This window comes from Pinus tabuliformis, chromosome X (genome assembly GCF_031772625.1).
Source record: "Pinus tabuliformis cultivar Carrire ecotype Pingquan chromosome X, CPIR1, whole genome shotgun sequence".
Classification (NCBI taxonomy): domain Eukaryota; kingdom Viridiplantae; phylum Streptophyta; class Pinopsida; order Pinales; family Pinaceae; genus Pinus; species Pinus tabuliformis.
Genome location: NC_142308.1, coordinates 83,541,681 through 83,559,601, shown reverse-complemented (window position 1 = coordinate 83,559,601; position 17,921 = coordinate 83,541,681). Strand labels below are relative to the sequence as shown.

General features: G+C 34.5%; 1 pseudogene; it reads left to right on the top strand.

Annotated features, from left to right (window-relative positions):
* Positions 1-14,670: 14,670 nt before the first annotated feature.
* On the top strand, positions 14,671-15,476 carry LOC149138479 (peroxidase 4 pseudogene; annotated as a pseudogene).
* Positions 15,477-17,921: the final 2,445 nt, after the last annotated feature.

Below are 17,921 nucleotides of genomic sequence, written 5' to 3'. Positions count from 1 at the left end.
AGACCTATTTTAGATCTCAAAATTTATGTAATGGTAGGCTCACCAAATACCATTTTCATTTTTTCTTATAATTTATAATTTATTAGGATCACCTATTTTTAAATATGAAATAATTAAAAAATAATAAATTTATTTCTTTTTCTCTAAAAAATCATCTCTTATTTTATTATTTTAACTATTATGTATCATCTCTTATTTTATTATTTTATCTATTATGTTATTACTTTCCTTAGGAGACCCATTTTAGATCTCAAAATTTATGTAATGGTAAACTCACCAAATACCATCTTCATTTTTTCTTATAATTTATTGGAATCACCTATTTCTTAAATAAATGGCAAGCCAAGAGAAATGGACATTCCGCTATCATGCATATTATCCTATTTCGCTCTCTTATCAACATCATTAGGAAGGATTTCTTATACCAAGTAAATTTGATATAATCCTTTACCTCCTAGTACATCATGTGGGATTTCCATAGAAGAAATTAGTACGAATAAGAAAAAATTCACTTGAGGTGGACATATTAAAATATACAAATAATATAGTATAAAAAGTTAACAATGATTTTCTAGATGGAAAACTTTCCAAAAAATATGTTGTTTAAAAAAAATAGATTTCGGATGTGAAAGTTATACCTTTTTAAAAAAATCATTATCAAAAAAACCACATAGTTATATATAGATATATAAAAGACTTGACTTTCATATAAACTTGCTTGTGCAAATAAATTATTTTATAGAGTGATCCAATTTTATAAGACAAGTTAGAATTATTTTTACAACAAAATTACTTTATAAATAAAAGTTACAAGGAAATAAATAACTAAAAAATTATTAAAGTTATTTTTATGGTGATTCACTGTGAAATACATTTACAATGAAGTTATGAAATAAATTAAATTTGTGTGAACTTTTTCAAAAAAATAGCTTAGAAGAGATTTGGACTTAAAACCTATTACTAAATAAATTAATTTCTAATTAAGTTAGCATAAAAACATAACAATGATAGTGAAAAAGGTTGGGGATGTTGGTATTGTTATTATTGTGATTGAAAATATCTCTTGAAGTGAGTGCTGACAAAAAAATATCCTTATCAAAAAACAACATTTTGAAACTAAAATTAAATAAATAAATAAATTCAAAATTAAATAAATAATAAAAATATATAAGGTAATCTTTGTTGTTGTTCTTGTTTTGAATAATTTCTTAGAACTAATGCGATCTAATTATATCAAATAATAACTAATATATTTTATGTTAATTACCAGTTGGGTGGGCCTTCCTAGACGGTGATGTTGAGACTTGAGAACAACAAACTTAACCGCTGCAAACCCTAACATTTCACTGCCCACTTCCGATCTAAGTTCCGTCATCTCATCTCACTATTCCGAGCGCAGAGGCTCTCCACAATGGAAATGGCCACACTAGTTGATAATATTATTTATTTCCTACAATACAATTCACTAATGATTATAAAAGTTTAGTATAATTCAGGTTGCCAATTTAACAAAATATATATTTTTGGGTCGTGTTGTGTTGATATGATAGGTCATCTATCACATTTAGAATTTTCCTATTGATGTTTTAGAATTCATATGAACTAAAAATTTAGTATAATTCAGGTTGCCAATTTAACAAAATATATATTTTTGGGTCGTGTTGAGTTGATATGATAGAATTCATATGAACTAAAAATTTAGTATAATTCAGGTTGCCAATTTAACAAAATATATATTTTTGGGTCGTGTTGAGTTGATATGATAGGTCATCTATCACATTTAGAATTTTCCTTATTGATGTTTTAGAATTTATATGAACTAGATTTGATGGTTAGAAGAAAAATATAAATGTAATGCATCTAAAAAATATATTAATATCAATTACAAAATCTTCTATTCAACAATGATATCACATGTTCAATTTATATGTGCTAATACTATAGGGAAAGTTTGGTGCGTGAATTTCACAGACCATATTTACAATAACACTAATTCTTTCTAGGACTACAACAATCTCTTCTTTTTCATTATTTTGTTTGTTTAAAAGAATGAAAATGAGGACCCTCTAAAAAAATCTTTCTTTTTTAGGCTTTTGGTAGCTGATACATCCAAAAGGGGAGAGACATGGGTCTAGTGAGTCTTAATCAGAGATTTAAAAAATCGTCTTTTAACCATGTTAAATTCATCTTAAAAGGGTTGGAAGGTTTCTTAAGGGCCCCTTTTATGTCCGAGAAAATGGGGCAATGGTTTGAAATGCCTCCCTCACCAATCCATTGTTTAGCCATGGGTAGAGATTCTAGAAGAGCTTCAACGAGGAGGAATTTGTCGATTATATTAACAACCCAATCATCCCCTAAACATTGATTTCTCCAAGTAGATGAAATTTTAACAGGTTGCACATCCACCAACATATAACAAGTAATCCTACTCCAGAAGAAATCCACTGGAGGATCCAGCTTGGCCCAAAGGCCCCAAGATTCTAAATGACCCAAAGAGAAATTTAAGTCACCACCAATCATGGTATTGTTTAATCAAAGAAGGGATTTATTCAGGAGCGAATCCCAAAAATCAGTTCGATTTTGAGATGGTCCATAGATGTTAATTAATATAAGAGCTTGACCCAGAACCAGAGAATAGACCTCAATCACATAACCAACTCGATGCTCCAGATATTGGAAACTTGAACTTGATGGGATTTCCAGCCCACATCAAGACCCCCCACCCCCCCCTTTCAAACGAACAAAGGTATCTATAGTTGAGAAAGACCATCAATTCAGTAGGGATTCAAGGCACAAAGAAATTTGGATGTTATTACTAAGAGTTTCTTGAAGGAAGATAATATCTAGTTCGTTTACTTCAACAAGTCCCTTTATATCTTTTTTTTAGAGGGACAAGCAATACCCCAATAATTGAAAGACATTAATTTCATTTGGGAAACTCCAAGGAGGTTTGGATAGCTCTAAGGGCCCCTCTGATAGACAATTTCTTACTGACAGTAAGATTTGCCTGGACTTTTTCTTTGGCTTGGGATAGGAAGGATTGCCTTCCATGGATTTGGCCCTCCACATAGGACAAAGAAAGTTGTCGGGCAATCCCTAGGAAATACGTCCCCTATGGGGAACCACAAGCCGAGAGTGGTCGTTACTTAGGACATCATCGGTGTCATGAAACTTAGAAGAGGTAAAAGAAAAAGAGGATGATGATGAGGACATGTCGCCAAGGGTATTAATAACAAGGAAAAAAGTTGGGTCGAGATGGGAAGAGGATAAATGAGAAGGGATAAAAGAGATAGCAACATAGAATCCCACAGATACTTGAGGACTACATGTCTGAGAATGAGAAAAAGAAAAACCAACATCACTAAAAAGAGGATATGAGGAAGAGAAGGAAGTGGCATGGTACCTTCACAATTCGGAGTTGAGAGGGAAGAAGGATGGACATATGGCTGAGAACCCTCATTCATATGCAAGGAAACTTGAAAATCATCGTAAAATCCCATATAATTCATGCAAGATGTAGATACCAACATCTTCTAAGATTGGAACCTCAGTTCATTAGACTCGTCAACCTAAGAAAAAACCTTGGTTTTGTTTGCCTTCTTGTGCAGAGGAAGCATGCAATATTTTGTGAGGTGCCTATGTTTATGCCACTTCTACATCTAAAAGGGACTCCTATGTAGTCCAACTCAAGAGAACATGTATGTTGACTTTTTTCCACAACCATAGTTTAAAAAAAATCAATTTAGTCTTTAACCAAAACATGTTTTGTAAAAGTTCAAAATTATTTTTGAAAAAATAATTACTTCACTACCAAGAAAAATTGAAGGAAGATCAAAACTAAATAGAAGAAATAATCTATCAATGTCAAAGAAAATCACATGTATAAAAAACAATCATCAAATAATTTTTGCAGAAAAAAATTTCTACAAAAGGTTTTATGATTTTGTTGTGTTACTTGATATAATTATTTGACTCAGTTCAACTTTATGTTGGAGATCAACTTTTTGGAAAAAATTGTGTGGAGAAACTGCAATGTCTGATGTTTCGAGTGAACACTTTACCCATCTTCAAGGACCGTGCACACCCCTTTAGGTTTTAAACTTTCACTCTTACCTGCATATCTCAGTGATTTATTAATAAGGTTTTATGATTTTCTTGTGTTACTTGATATAATTATTCGACTCAGTGCAAGTTTATGTTGGAGATCATTTTTTGAAAAAAAATTGTGTGGAGAAATTGGAATGTCCAACTTTTCAGGTGAGCACTTCACCCATCTTTGGGGACCGTGCACACCCCTTTAGGTTTTAAAAATTCAGTCTTACCTCCATATCTCAGTGATTTATTAGTAAGGTTTTATGATTTTCTTGTGTTACCTGATATAATTAATTATTCGACTCAGTGCAAGTTTATGTTGGAGATTATCTTTTGAAAAAAAAACTATGTAGATAAATTGCAATGTCTCACATTTAAGGTGAACACTTCACCCATCTTCAAGGACCATACATACCATAGTGGAGTGGCTGAAAATATTGTAACCGAGAAATTTTTACTTGATTCCCTGATCACAAATGTAACTCATGAAAATGATATTTGACTATTTATTTGACTTGACTCGCTAGCCTTCCTCAAGAGAACATGTCAATAATGTAATGGCATTATGATATGGGTAGCTTCATGTGGTAATTTTATTTTTATTTTAATATATTATGGTTAGTTATTCTACGTGTATCTTTTATGTTTTAAACTTTTACTCTTACCTACATATCCAATTATTAGTAAAGTTTTATGATTTTGTTGTGTTACTTGATATAATTATTTGGCTTAGTTCAAGTTTTATGTTGGAGATAAAAAATTTGGAAAAAAATATGTGGAGAAATTGCATGTCTTGGGTTTTGGATGAACATTTTACAAGTGTCCCACATTGTCTTGGGTTTTGGATGAACATTTTACCAAGTGTCTCACATTTTAGATAAATAAAGTGTTCACCCAAAAATAAGACATTACAATTTTTCTACAGAATTTTTTCAAAAAAATATTCCAAACATAAATTTAAACCCAAACAAATAATTGTATCAAATAACACAACAAAATCATAAAACCTTACTCATAACTCACTAAATATGCAAGTAAGAATGAAAGTTTAAAACCAAGAAACTACGTCTAGTCAAATAAATAGTCAAACCTCCTTTTCATGGGTTACATTTGTGTGATCGGAGAATAAGTTCAAAGTTCTTCGCTACAATTTTTCAGTCAAATGCAGACATAACAAGAAAGTATCACAACATAAATAAATAGTTTTTTAAATATATATTACAAATATTATTAAAAAATAATTATGAAAAATCTCATTTAAAAAATTATTATCAAAATTAGTTGCACAAGTCAAAAAGATAAAGATTATAAAGTAATGTAAATAAATATTAGAACAAATGAAGGAAGATTTCAAGAATGAATTCGAGAAATTAACTGATAAAAGATGAAGAAAAATATTTCCTAAAGAACTTTAACCAAATGTGTTAAAATAATCATCAAGTTCAAACATGAGAATCAAAATATTAAAAATAAAATCAACAAAAAAATGAAAAGTTTCATGTCTAAGGAATTATAATCAATCTAAACTTATTTACATAAATTGGGAAACTCAAAAATGATAAAAACTCATTTATAAAAATGCTATAACAACTTATCCAAAAGAAAACATCAAAATATTCAGACATAAAAATCCAACCTACGCAGAAAGAAACATATATAAATTCTATCCATGTCATAATTCAAGAATGCTTAAATTGTAAAGACATTTTTGGATATTCGAATACAAACAATGAAAATTCCAAATGTAATTAATAATAGAAATTTAACGAGCAAAAAATACACAAATCCATTAAAAATATATAATAAAAGAATAAATCAAGAAAATATTATAGATATAATAAAGTAAAATCATGCTTAAAAAACATATTATCAACATTCTTATGACAAGAACATGTGTACCAACATACTTATGAATAAAAGCAATTAACATATGTTCAAAAGAATCAAACAAAATCATTACAAAATAAAAAACAAATAACATTTTTATAAAATAGTTTTAAAAAAAATATCCTTATTTTTATTATATTTAGATTAAGATTGTTTTACTATTTTCATTTCATTTACTTTTTACATAATTAAGTTTCCATATATTGATTTTAACATCAATCTAGATCTATCTTAACTTTGGAGCTACCAAAGTACCAAAGTCAAGTGAGATTAAATAGCTTAAGTTTCAAGTTCACCTTATTATTTTATTTTAAAGTAAATTTTTATTTTTTATTTTTACACGACATTACATTATGTTACATCCTTACCACATTAGGCTGGAGAGCCCCTCGTTGTGAAATTAGCATAAGTTAGACTTCTATTTGGATTTTACTATTTGTTTTTAATAGATTTATTTGAAATTAATATTATTTATATTTATTTGTTTATTTTCTTTAATGCAATACTATTTATAAATTCTTCTTAAAAAAATCAATAATAATAATAACAAAATTAGAGACAATTATAATATTGTGTATTACATACTGAAGTTAAGATGCATTACTCTTAGTTCCAGGGATAGCTCAATTGGTGATGGAAGTAATGTGAAATCTATGAAAACTGAGAGAGCCAAGGTTCAAATCCCCTTAGTTGTGACCCAGTTTATAGAGAGGAGGACAGACCCCTAGGATAGGATAGGATAAAGGATAGGATAAGAAGGCATGAAAGTAATCAACTTGACATGTATTGGTTTACTATAAAGAATAGGATAGAGATAATGAAAGTATTCTTTTCAAGATGTATAAAAATCAACTTGAAATGTATTGGTTTACTAGTAGCTACATCCCAAGAAGGTTATTGGGTTCCTACACCCCTAGGATAGGATAAAGGATAGGATAAGAAAGCATGAAAGTAATCAACTTGAAATGTAGGTTTACTATAAAGGATAGGATAAGAAAGCATGAAAGTAATCAACTTGAAATGTAGGTTTACTATAAAGGATAGGATAAGAAAGCATGAAAGTAATCGACTTGAAATGTATTGGTTTACCATAAAGGATAGGATAAGAAAGCATGAAAGTAATCAACTTGAAATGTATTGGTTTACTATAAAGGATAGGATAAGAAATCATGAAAGTACAGTTTTCATATGTGTAAAAATCAACAGGATAGGATAAGAAGGCATGAAAGTAATCAACTTGACATGTATTGTGTTGGCATTATGATTCAAGTGTTGTCCTTGATGGCAACTCACTCAGAGGTTGGTACAGATGCTCAGAAGTTGGTACAGGAGATGGCAACTTAATCAGAAGACAGATCCTAGTACAGCTTGCCAAGGAAGTTCATACACGCAGGTTTGTTAAGACCAAGTCGCGTGTACACGCAGGTTGGCTTCAGAAAAAGCGCGTGTATGTGGAAAAGTACCTTTGGTCCATGGCGGTTAGTCCTTGGAAGTTGTGCCTATGGTTTCGGACCATTATGTCTCGACGGACGTGTTGATCCCTAGTTTCGAGGTTGATGGTATTGTGTTTCTATGGTTTTGGCTCTTGGTATTGAACAAGGCCTAAGGCTATATAAGGAGAAGATCACTAGGCAAAGGAGTATGGATTGTGGGTGTCTGACACAGTGAGAAGATCTGGTATTGCTGGTTATCTGTTCGGGACGCTTGGCAAGGGTCGGATCTGACAGCAAAGGCAGAAGTAATCATTTCTAGATCTACACGCGGGTTGCCTTTGGAGAAAGCGCGTATACACGCGGTTTTGGTACAGTGAAGTAGCGTATGCATGATAAGTGTTAATATTTCAGGTTGCTGCTGATTCTGGTGGTTGTTGCAGAGTTCTAGATTCTGGTTTGGGTTCTGTGTTCTTGATGACAGGGTTTCAGTGATTCGGTATTGGGTTGTTTAATGAATTATGATGCAAGTATAAGTTGATGATTGTATTGCGGTAATGTTTGCTTTGTACTCTTGGATCCAGTATGAAAATGTATGAAACGTGGTCCCTGAAGGTTGTAGGGTCAGCACCTACGTACTAGTAAATGGATCAGCTAGTACAAGAGCTGAGGGGGTTGTAGCTCCCTTCCAAAAGTAGTTGGAAAACGAGAGAGGGTTGTAGCCCTCTGCAGGTTGTAGCCTGCGTGCTGGTAAAGGACTGCACCAGTACATTGTAAAAGAAGTTTCTCATTAAAGAAGAAAGAGACAAATTGCAGCAGGTGGTTTTCACCCACATTGGGTTTCCACCTTATATCATGGTGTTCATGTGTGTGGTTTTTGTGTGATGATCTATTCTGTTATACTGCACCTGTTTACTGTTAATATGCTTAATAATATCCTGATGCATTTACTGAAGATAAGATTAACTGAATCATAAGATCTCTGCATATACGCTAGTTGCTTTAGACACAGTCGCGTGTACACGCGGGTTCACTTAACTGAAGTCGTGTATATGTTTCTGAGTATGAAATTGAAAAGTTTTATCTGATCTGATAATACTGATTCACCCCCCCCTCTCAGTATTATTTCCAACAATTGGTATCGGAGCAGGTCCTTCAGAGAAAGCTTGATCGCTTGAAGGAAAAGATCCATCAAATGGCTAATCCAGAAAGAGAGGCACACATCAGGCCACCAGTCTTTGACGGGAACAATTTTACTCACTGGAAGATAAGAACCACTGCATATCTACAGTCGCTTGGAGCAGAAGTTTGGGGAATCGTAGAAGGAGGATACAAATTCCCATCAGCAACTCCTACAGATCCAGCAGAGAAAAAGCAATATGAGCTCAATGCCAAAGTAGTTACTGTCCTATTGAGTACTTTGACTCAATCAGAATTTATGAAGATCATGCATCTCAAATCAGCTAAGGAAATATGGGACAAAATCGTTACAAGCTACGAAGGAGATGATCAGGTAAAAATAGCAAAGCTTCAAACTCTCAGAATCCGATATGAAACTCTTAAGATGCGAAGTAATGAAAGCGTAGCTAATTATTTCCTGCGTATGGATGAGATTGTGAATTGTATGAGGGATCTGGGTGAAGAATTTGAGGAAGTTGTCTTAGTTCAAAAGGTTTTGAGATCTTTGTCTACTAAATTTGATTCTAAAGTATCTGCCATAGAAGAAAAGGAGAATGTGCGGAAAATTACCATGTCACAGCTTCACGGGATCTTAACTGCTTTTGAAATGCGACAAGAGGTACCACCAGAGGCCGCATTCGAAGTGTCAGAGGAAGAAGATGAGGTAAATTTTGTCAAGAATCTTGAACGGGGATCTGGACGGTTCAAAGATAAGCTACCTTTCAAATGTTTTCTATGTGGTAGAGTTGGTCACTATGCTGCTAGATGTCCTCATAACAAAGAAAAGATATATGAAGAAGATGGTAGAAGCTATTATACCCATATTAAAAGTTCATTAAATGATAGTGAGGATATTAGAAGTCTCATGGCACATAAGAAGAAGAATGCTTCATCCAATAATAGCGAGGATATTAAAAGTCTCATGGCACATGAAGAGAAGAATGCAGAAACTGAAGAAGTTGCCAAACTAAAAGAACTATTGGAGACAGAAACCAGGGTAAGGGAGAAATTGCAGGATATAGCAAAAGATCAGAGCACAACTATTCAGAGACTTGAATCAAAGATCCTCTCTCTAAAAGAAGATCTTGAAGATCAAGAACATGAAGTGATCAAACTAAAGCGACAAGTGGAAGAAGGGAGAAAAGTTGAAGAAGACCTAAGGAAGAAGTATCTGAAAAAGGAAGAACAACATCAAGTTGAGGTAAATATCTTGAAAGGTAAACTAGAAGAAAAGGATAAGCTTTTACGATTTCAAGATAGTTCTAAAGTCTTGGATGATATTCTTAATAGTCAAAGATCTCCTGCTATTAAGACTGGTCTTGGTTTTCATGAATATGTTGAAGGAGAATCTAGTTCACAAGGTGAGACAAGAAACTCTAATGAGAAATCTGAAATGCTCAAGGAACAACCAAGGAAAGAAATTCCTCAAGGAAGATCCTTTACTCCTAACTATGGACGTGATAGACGATTATTTCCTCCGCTGAATAATGTTGAATGTTATGTATGTCATAATCTTGGACATGTTGCAGCCAGATGCAGAAGTAGAATGGTTCAAGAAAGATCATCGCATCCCAGGTACTTCAGAGGGTATTGCTTTGCCTGCAATGCATATGGACACAAAGCAATTGATTGTGATAGAAGGAACATGAAAAATATAAGGTGCTATACATGCAACAACTATGGGCATAAAGCAAGGGAATGCAGGAGCAGATTTCAAAATTCAAGACAAAAGGACCATACATCATCACAGTTGCAGGAATTGAAGAAGACAGAGACAGAAAGGTGTGGGATAACTCAGTCAGCTGACATAACAGACACAGGGGAATCTGAAAGTGAAATTCAGTATTCCATCCTGCATACGCTTATATAATGAAGACAAGTCGTTTATATACACGAGTTACAGGCTGCAAAGTCGCGTATATGGAGAAAGGGCAGCAGAACAGACCCAGGTTCAGTCATGGTTGGCTCAGGCTCAGGGGGAGCAGAACAGACTCAGGAAATGGTTCAGACATGGTTGGCTTACACTCAGGGGGAGAATATTCTTCAAATAATGCATTGTTGGCATTATGGTTAGAAGGTGTTGATAAAGTCTATGAAGCTAAATGATACATCTTACTGTTTAGGAATGGTATTGCAGGCTGATGCTTATGGTACAGATCATGATGCTGTTGGTGGCTTTCATAAGTCTTGGTCTAGATATTTCATCACTATGTCATGTATCTCTTTTATGATGTCAAGGTCATATAACGGCCTATGTTGGTTTCCCCACTATGCCTGGGATGAATGATGAAATGTTCATGTATTATCATGTATCTTCACATGGTTAGGTGGATGAGTCAATATTGGTATATCCCCACTAGGTTGGGTGATGAATGTATGTTGAGTCTTTTGGTGATAGGAAGGTCTTCTATGATGTATAAGTCTTTGTTCTTCTTGAAGAACATCTTTTGCAGATCTTGCCTACAGTCAAGGGGAGCATGAACAGCACAATTCAGCAAGAACAGGATGGATAGATTGGTACACTTTGGCATACACAAAGGGGGAGCACATTTGGAGATTTCAGCATGTACTCAGGGGGACTATGGACAGCAGTATGGACAGGAGAGGGTATACCAAAGAAGAGAATATCTTGGTCCACCCTTTGCCCTTGATGTCAAAGGGGGAGAGTGACTTGGTGTGGTGGTTGCCATCAAGTCCAAAGGGGGAGATTGTTGGCATTATGATTCAAGTGTTGTCCTTGATGGCAACTCACTCAGAGGTTGGTACAGATGCTCAGAAGTTGGTACAGGAGATGGCAACTTAATCAGAAGACAGATCCTAGTACAGCTTGCCAAGGAAGTTCATACACGCAGGTTTGTTAAGACCAAGTCGCGTGTACACGCAGGTTGGCTTCAGAAAAAGCGCGTGTATGTGGAAAAGTACCTTTGGTCCATGGCGGTTAGTCCTTGGAAGTTGTGCCTATGGTTTCGGACCATTATGTCTCGACGGACGTGTTGATCCCTAGTTTCGAGGTTGATGGTATTGTGTTTCTATGGTTTTGGCTCTTGGTATTGAACAAGGCCTAAGGCTATATAAGGAGAAGATCACTAGGCAAAGGAGTATGGATTGTGGGTGTCTGACACAGTGAGAAGATCTGGTATTGCTGGTTATCTGTTCGGGACGCTTGGCAAGGGTCGGATCTGACAGCAAAGGCAGAAGTAATCATTTCTAGATCTACACGCGGGTTGCCTTTGGAGAAAGCGCGTATACACGCGGTTTTGGTACAGTGAAGTAGCGTATGCATGATAAGTGTTAATATTTCAGGTTGCTGCTGATTCTGGTGGTTGTTGCAGAGTTCTAGATTCTGGTTTGGGTTCTGTGTTCTTGATGACAGGGTTTCAGTGATTCGGTATTGGGTTGTTTAATGAATTATGATGCAAGTATAAGTTGATGATTGTATTGCGGTAATGTTTGCTTTGTACTCTTGGATCCAGTATGAAAATGTATGAAACGTGGTCCCTGAAGGTTGTAGGGTCAGCACCTACGTACTAGTAAATGGATCAGCTAGTACAAGAGCTGAGGGGGTTGTAGCTCCCTTCCAAAAGTAGTTGGAAAACGAGAGAGGGTTGTAGCCCTCTGCAGGTTGTAGCCTGCGTGCTGGTAAAGGACTGCACCAGTACATTGTAAAAGACGTTTCTCATTAAAGAAGAAAGAGACAAATTGCAGCAGGTGGTTTTCACCCACATTGGGTTTCCACCTTATATCATGGTGTTCATGTGTGTGGTTTTTGTGTGATGATCTATTCTGTTATACTGCACCTGTTTACTGTTAATATGCTTAATAATATCCTGATGCATTTACTGAAGATAAGATTAACTGAATCATAAGATCTCTGCATATACGCTAGTTGCTTTAGACACAGTCGCGTGTACACGCGGGTTCACTTAACTGAAGTCGCGTATATGTTTCTGAGTATGAAATTGAAAAGTTTTATCTGATCTGATAATACTGATTCACCCCCCCCTCTCAGTATTATTTCCAACATATTGTTTTACTATAAAGAATATGATAGAGAGAATGAAAGTATTCTTTTCAAGATGTGTAAAAATCAACTTGAAATGTATTGGTTTACTAGTACCTACATCCCAAGAAGGTTATTGGGTTCCTACACCCCTAGGATAGGATAAAGGATAGGATAAGAAAGCATGAAAGTAATCAACTTGAAATGTAGGTTTACTATAAAGGATAGGATAAGAAAGCATGAAAGTAATCGACTTGAAATGTATTGGTTTACTATAAAGGATAGGATAAGAAAGCATGAAAGTAATCAACTTGAAATGTATTGGTTTACTATAAAGGATAGGATAAGAAATCATGAAAGTACAGTTTTCATATGTGTAAAAATCAACTTGAAATGAATCGATTTACTATAAATGATAGGATAAGGAAGCATGAAATTACAGTTTTCAAGATGTGTAAAAATCAACTTGAAATGTATTGGTTTACTAGTAGCTACATGCCAGGAAGGTTATTGGGTTCCTACGATCAACTTGAAATGAATTGATTTACTATAAATGATAGGATAAGGAAGCATGAAATTACAGTTTTCAAGATGTGTAAAAATCAACTTGAAATGTATTGGTTTACTAGTAGCTACATGCCAGGAAGGTTATTGGGTTCCTACACTCATAGGATAGGATAAAGGATAGGATAAGAAAGCATGAAAGTAATAAACTTGATATGTATTGGTTTAGTACAAACGATATGATAAGAAAGCATGAAATTAATAAACTTGAAATGTATTGGTTTACTATAAAGGATAAGATAAGAAAGCATGAAAGTACAGTTTTCAAGATGTGTAAAAATAAACTTGAAATGTACTGGTTACTATAAATGATAGGATAAGAAAGAATGAAATTACAGTTTTCAATATGTGTAAAAATCAACTTGAAATGTATTGGTTTACTAGTAACTACATGCCAGGAAGGTTATTGGGTTCCTCTGGGATTAAAAAAAACCATTACTACAGCCTAATGTGTAAAAGTCAACTTGAAATGTATTGGTTTACTAGTACCTACATTCCAGGAAGGTTATGGGGTTCCTCTAGGATTAAAAAAAGAAACATTACTACAGGCTAATGTGTAAAAGTCAACTTGACATGTATTGGTTTACTAGTAGCTACATGCCAAGAAGGTTATTGGGTTCCTCTGGGATAAAAAAGAAAAGAATTACTACAGGCTAAGAAAGCATTACTACAGGCTAAGAAAGTACAATTTTCAAGATGTGTAAAAATCAACTTGAAATGTCATTGTAGAATGTTTTCCATAACTATATTTTGTGGAAGTGATGTTTTTAGAAGTGAATGTTTCGCTTTGGGTTTAATAAATTTAAGGAGTTTGCATTGAAATTTTGGGATTTTTGTCAAAAGTTATAATTTTATTTAGTTGATGGAAACTTTAACAATGGAACTTTATATTTAAAGTTTTATTCTATTTTAAAACAACCCAAAGTTTTAAAAAAGAAGAAGAAAGAGAGAATAAATGAAGTTGGAACTTTACCTTGAAAATTTGAATTTGTTTACTTTTTAACTCATTCTTAATTTTTTTCTAAGCTTCCGCAAATGATTACCATTAATATATAAGAAAGTATTACCAGTATTACAATGATTACAGCAAGCATTCCATACTCCAAAAGGACTACCTTGGGAGACCATTGGTTCAACTAGGTGCGTTGAAAGAGCTATCATCACTACTAGTTCAAAACTTAACTAAGACACAAAATAAAAGGGACCAACTATATCTACTAAATTTATCCATCACCACTCTTAAACTTACAAAAAGATAAAGAGGATGGCAAGAGTAAAACATGCACTACCAGACTCACAAGTGACTGATTGCATTAGAGAGTAAGAAGAAATAAGAGATCGTCATATGTCATCCAGTTGAAAGAAAAAACAAGATTCATACAACAATAAAACATTAACAGCCTCCACGAGATCCATACCTACGACCACCTGAAAATGAGAGTGTTGAAACATTGGAGCCGTTATTAGTATGAGATGATAACTCGACAGATGGGAGAGGATTTTTCTTGTAGATAAGGAATGGTTGGAGGAGAAGCGATGGATGGGGAGACATGCATTTATGTCTGCAAGAGCATCATTAAGCTCCTCGTTAGAAACCACAAATTTTTCCACGTTCTAAAGAATCCATTTAATATCCTCCTATCCTGCAAACAATTTATAATTATCTACCTGCTTATATTTGAGGACCATGCGAAGTAGGGTTTCCATCCATTGATGCAGTGCAATTAAATGTAGAAATTGGATTCTATGCTTTCCATATTTTTTAACTCATTTTTATTTTAATGTAAAAAATACGGATGCATTTATTTATTCTGGTTACACAATTTTTGAAGGTGTCATTTATTGCAGGGCTCCGATGGGTCGGTGCTGTTGGACGACTCCTCCATTCTAACCGGCGAGAAGACCGCTATTCCCAATAACAACTCGGTGAGAGGTTTCGAAGTTATAGATACCATAAAAACCCAAGTCGAGAATGCTTGCAGCGGAGTCGTTTCTTGCGCAGACATTCTTGCTATTGCTACACGCGATTCTGTTGTGGAAGTAAGCTCTGTTGTTTTCGTTCTGTTTTGAATAATTTCTTAGAACTGAAACCCTCCTGAGAATATGTTGTTGTCGTTCTTGTTTTGAATAATTTCTTGGAACTGAACCGCTCCTGATTATATCAAGTAATAATGAATATGTTATATAAAATTGTTAATTACCAGTTGGGTGGGCCTTCATGGACGGTGATCTGGGAGGCGAGACTCGAGAACACCATCATCTCACTATTCAGAGCGCAGGGGCTATCCACAACGGAAATGGTTACACTTACAATAATAGTATAATGCATTAATTATCATAAATAAAATTGTAATTAGGAGAATATATATATTTTTGGGGATTGTTCTTAATATTCGGCAATCACAAAGATATGGGTGCAGTTAAATAATTGACCAGGTCTGGTTGATTGTTAAATATTCGGCCAATCAGTAATCCATATAATATTATATTTTCATACCATAATACTATAATGCATTAATTATCATAAAATTGTAATATTTTATATATTTTTGGGGAGTGTTTCTAATATTTGGTAATCGGAAGTATATGGGTGCTATTAAATAATTGACCACGTCTTGTTGATTGCTAAATATTTGGCTAATCAGCGATCGAGATAATGTTATTTTTAGTATAATGCATTAATTATCATAAAATTATAATTAAAGTGTCGTTAAATAATTGACCCCGTCCATATCTGGTTGATGCACCCATGCCCTAAATATTAAGCGAATCAGCAATCGAAGTTCAATAATTGACCATGCTAAATAATTGACCGCGCTCATATCTAGTTGATTGTTAAATATTTGGCAAATCAGTGCTCAAGATAAATGATCAAGATAAAGATGCCCGTTGAGTTCAATAAGATATACTCCATAATTTTAATTTAATTGATTAAGTTCAGTATTTCCTTGAAATGGAATCCCATGATTGTGGTTCCGAAAATAAATGATGGGACCATGTTCAGATGCAATTATTTGATTAATTAAATTATTAATGAAATGATTTTTGGGGATCTCTGATGGTGGTTTGATATTTTGCTGTGTTTAATTATTTGGTACGGGTTCTGGCTGTGAGGGAGACACCTGTCTCTACCTCGGATTCCGTCCTCCCGCCTTATGCTACGCTTGAAACCCTAACTCTCCACTTACCTGGGCATTTTCAACTTTCATTCCATTGCTCTGAAGGGGTCTGCTCTCCAGTTTTCACTTGCGATTTTTGTAGGGTTTCTCTGTGGCGCTCTGCTTGAATTCCTCAGCCACGGCTCTGCTCAGTTGGCTGGGCTCTGCTAGTATGTTGTTGTTGTCAATGGATTTCTGTTCACTAGTCCATCTGAAGGTTTTTGGGCTTGTCTCTCGGCGTTCTGCAAGTGACCTCCTCTGTTTTGAAAACGCTACAGCGCAGTTAATGGTTGCTTCCTCTTGAGTGTATTTGGTATCACTGTTATTGTTTTTTTTCTTATTGTTGGTTCAATGGCTTCGTTTTTTAACTTGTCCATTGGTCATTATGTATCCAGGTTGTGGCCACGAGGTGACCTAGTGTTCGACCTCTGCTCATGGCTAAACACAGGTAAGCTCTCGTTCATTGATTCAGTTTCTACTTTGCATCTTCTGTCGGTACTAATAGTTTGTGCTCCTTGTGAGCAAGGGTTCCTTGTCGGTTCGCGGCCTGTTGAGACCTCTCCTCCTGCGATTTTTTGACTCCTCCTCTGGTAAGTATGGGTGACAAACCCTTACTCTGTTTCTTTCATTCAGTTGGGGTTTTCATTCTTCCTGTTGTTAACTACTGTGTGCGGTGGATGGCGGGCATGCAGCTATGGTTTCGGCTCCTCTTGCGACTTGTTAGAATAGGTAGGGTCTTTCCATGTATCTTATTCTTGGCATCAGTTGATAGTTCTGAGTCTTCGTCTTAGGCTTTGGCCTCCCTGTCGGTCACTTAAGTCCACATTTTGGTCGTTGTAGTAAATAGACAGGTCGCTTGGTTTGTTTTTAATTTGGGATTACGAGAGTCAAATGCGTCTTTGGGTTTCGAACCCAGGTTCCTCTGGCTATTTTGTAATATGAATTTTTCCTAACTTGGGATTGTAAATGAATTTAAAGACTTCTGTAGTTTTGCTTCAAACAATATTTGCAAGGAAAAATAATGCGTGTTAATTTATGTGGTACCTGGTCGTAGATGTTTCTTCTTGTTGGAAATTTGGTTGTGCTTATTATGAAACCCTCTATCAGTTTTCTTTATTACACGCTCGATACTCTTCAAGGACTGCAGGTAATTGTTGTGAACGTTCGTTATTTCTTGACGGTTGTTCTCTCCATGTGACTGTAGCAACACTTCCACCAGCTCTCGGTTTCGTTGTCTCTGATATTCTGGATGTCTGTTAGAAAAATTAATCTGCCAGTTTTGGCCTTGTTTGGAAATACACTCAATTCATCTTAAGAACAGAAAAGAAATATAATCTTGTTACAAAATGGACTCAGATGATTTTGAAAGTCTCTTGTATGTTTATATTATTCTTCTGCTATGATGCAAATCAACCTTTACAATGTTTTTTTTTTTTTTTTCTTTTATCTTATTTGTCAACAGTTTTTAAAACTGTCAACAGTTACATGTAGTTACCATGAGTAACTGTTAATTTCCGTTTGTCTAAATTCTAGAATTAATTTAAAAACAGAGTTTTGTTTTTATTTTTCCTTCTAAAAAAAAACATCTTAACAAAAATAAAACAGAACTTG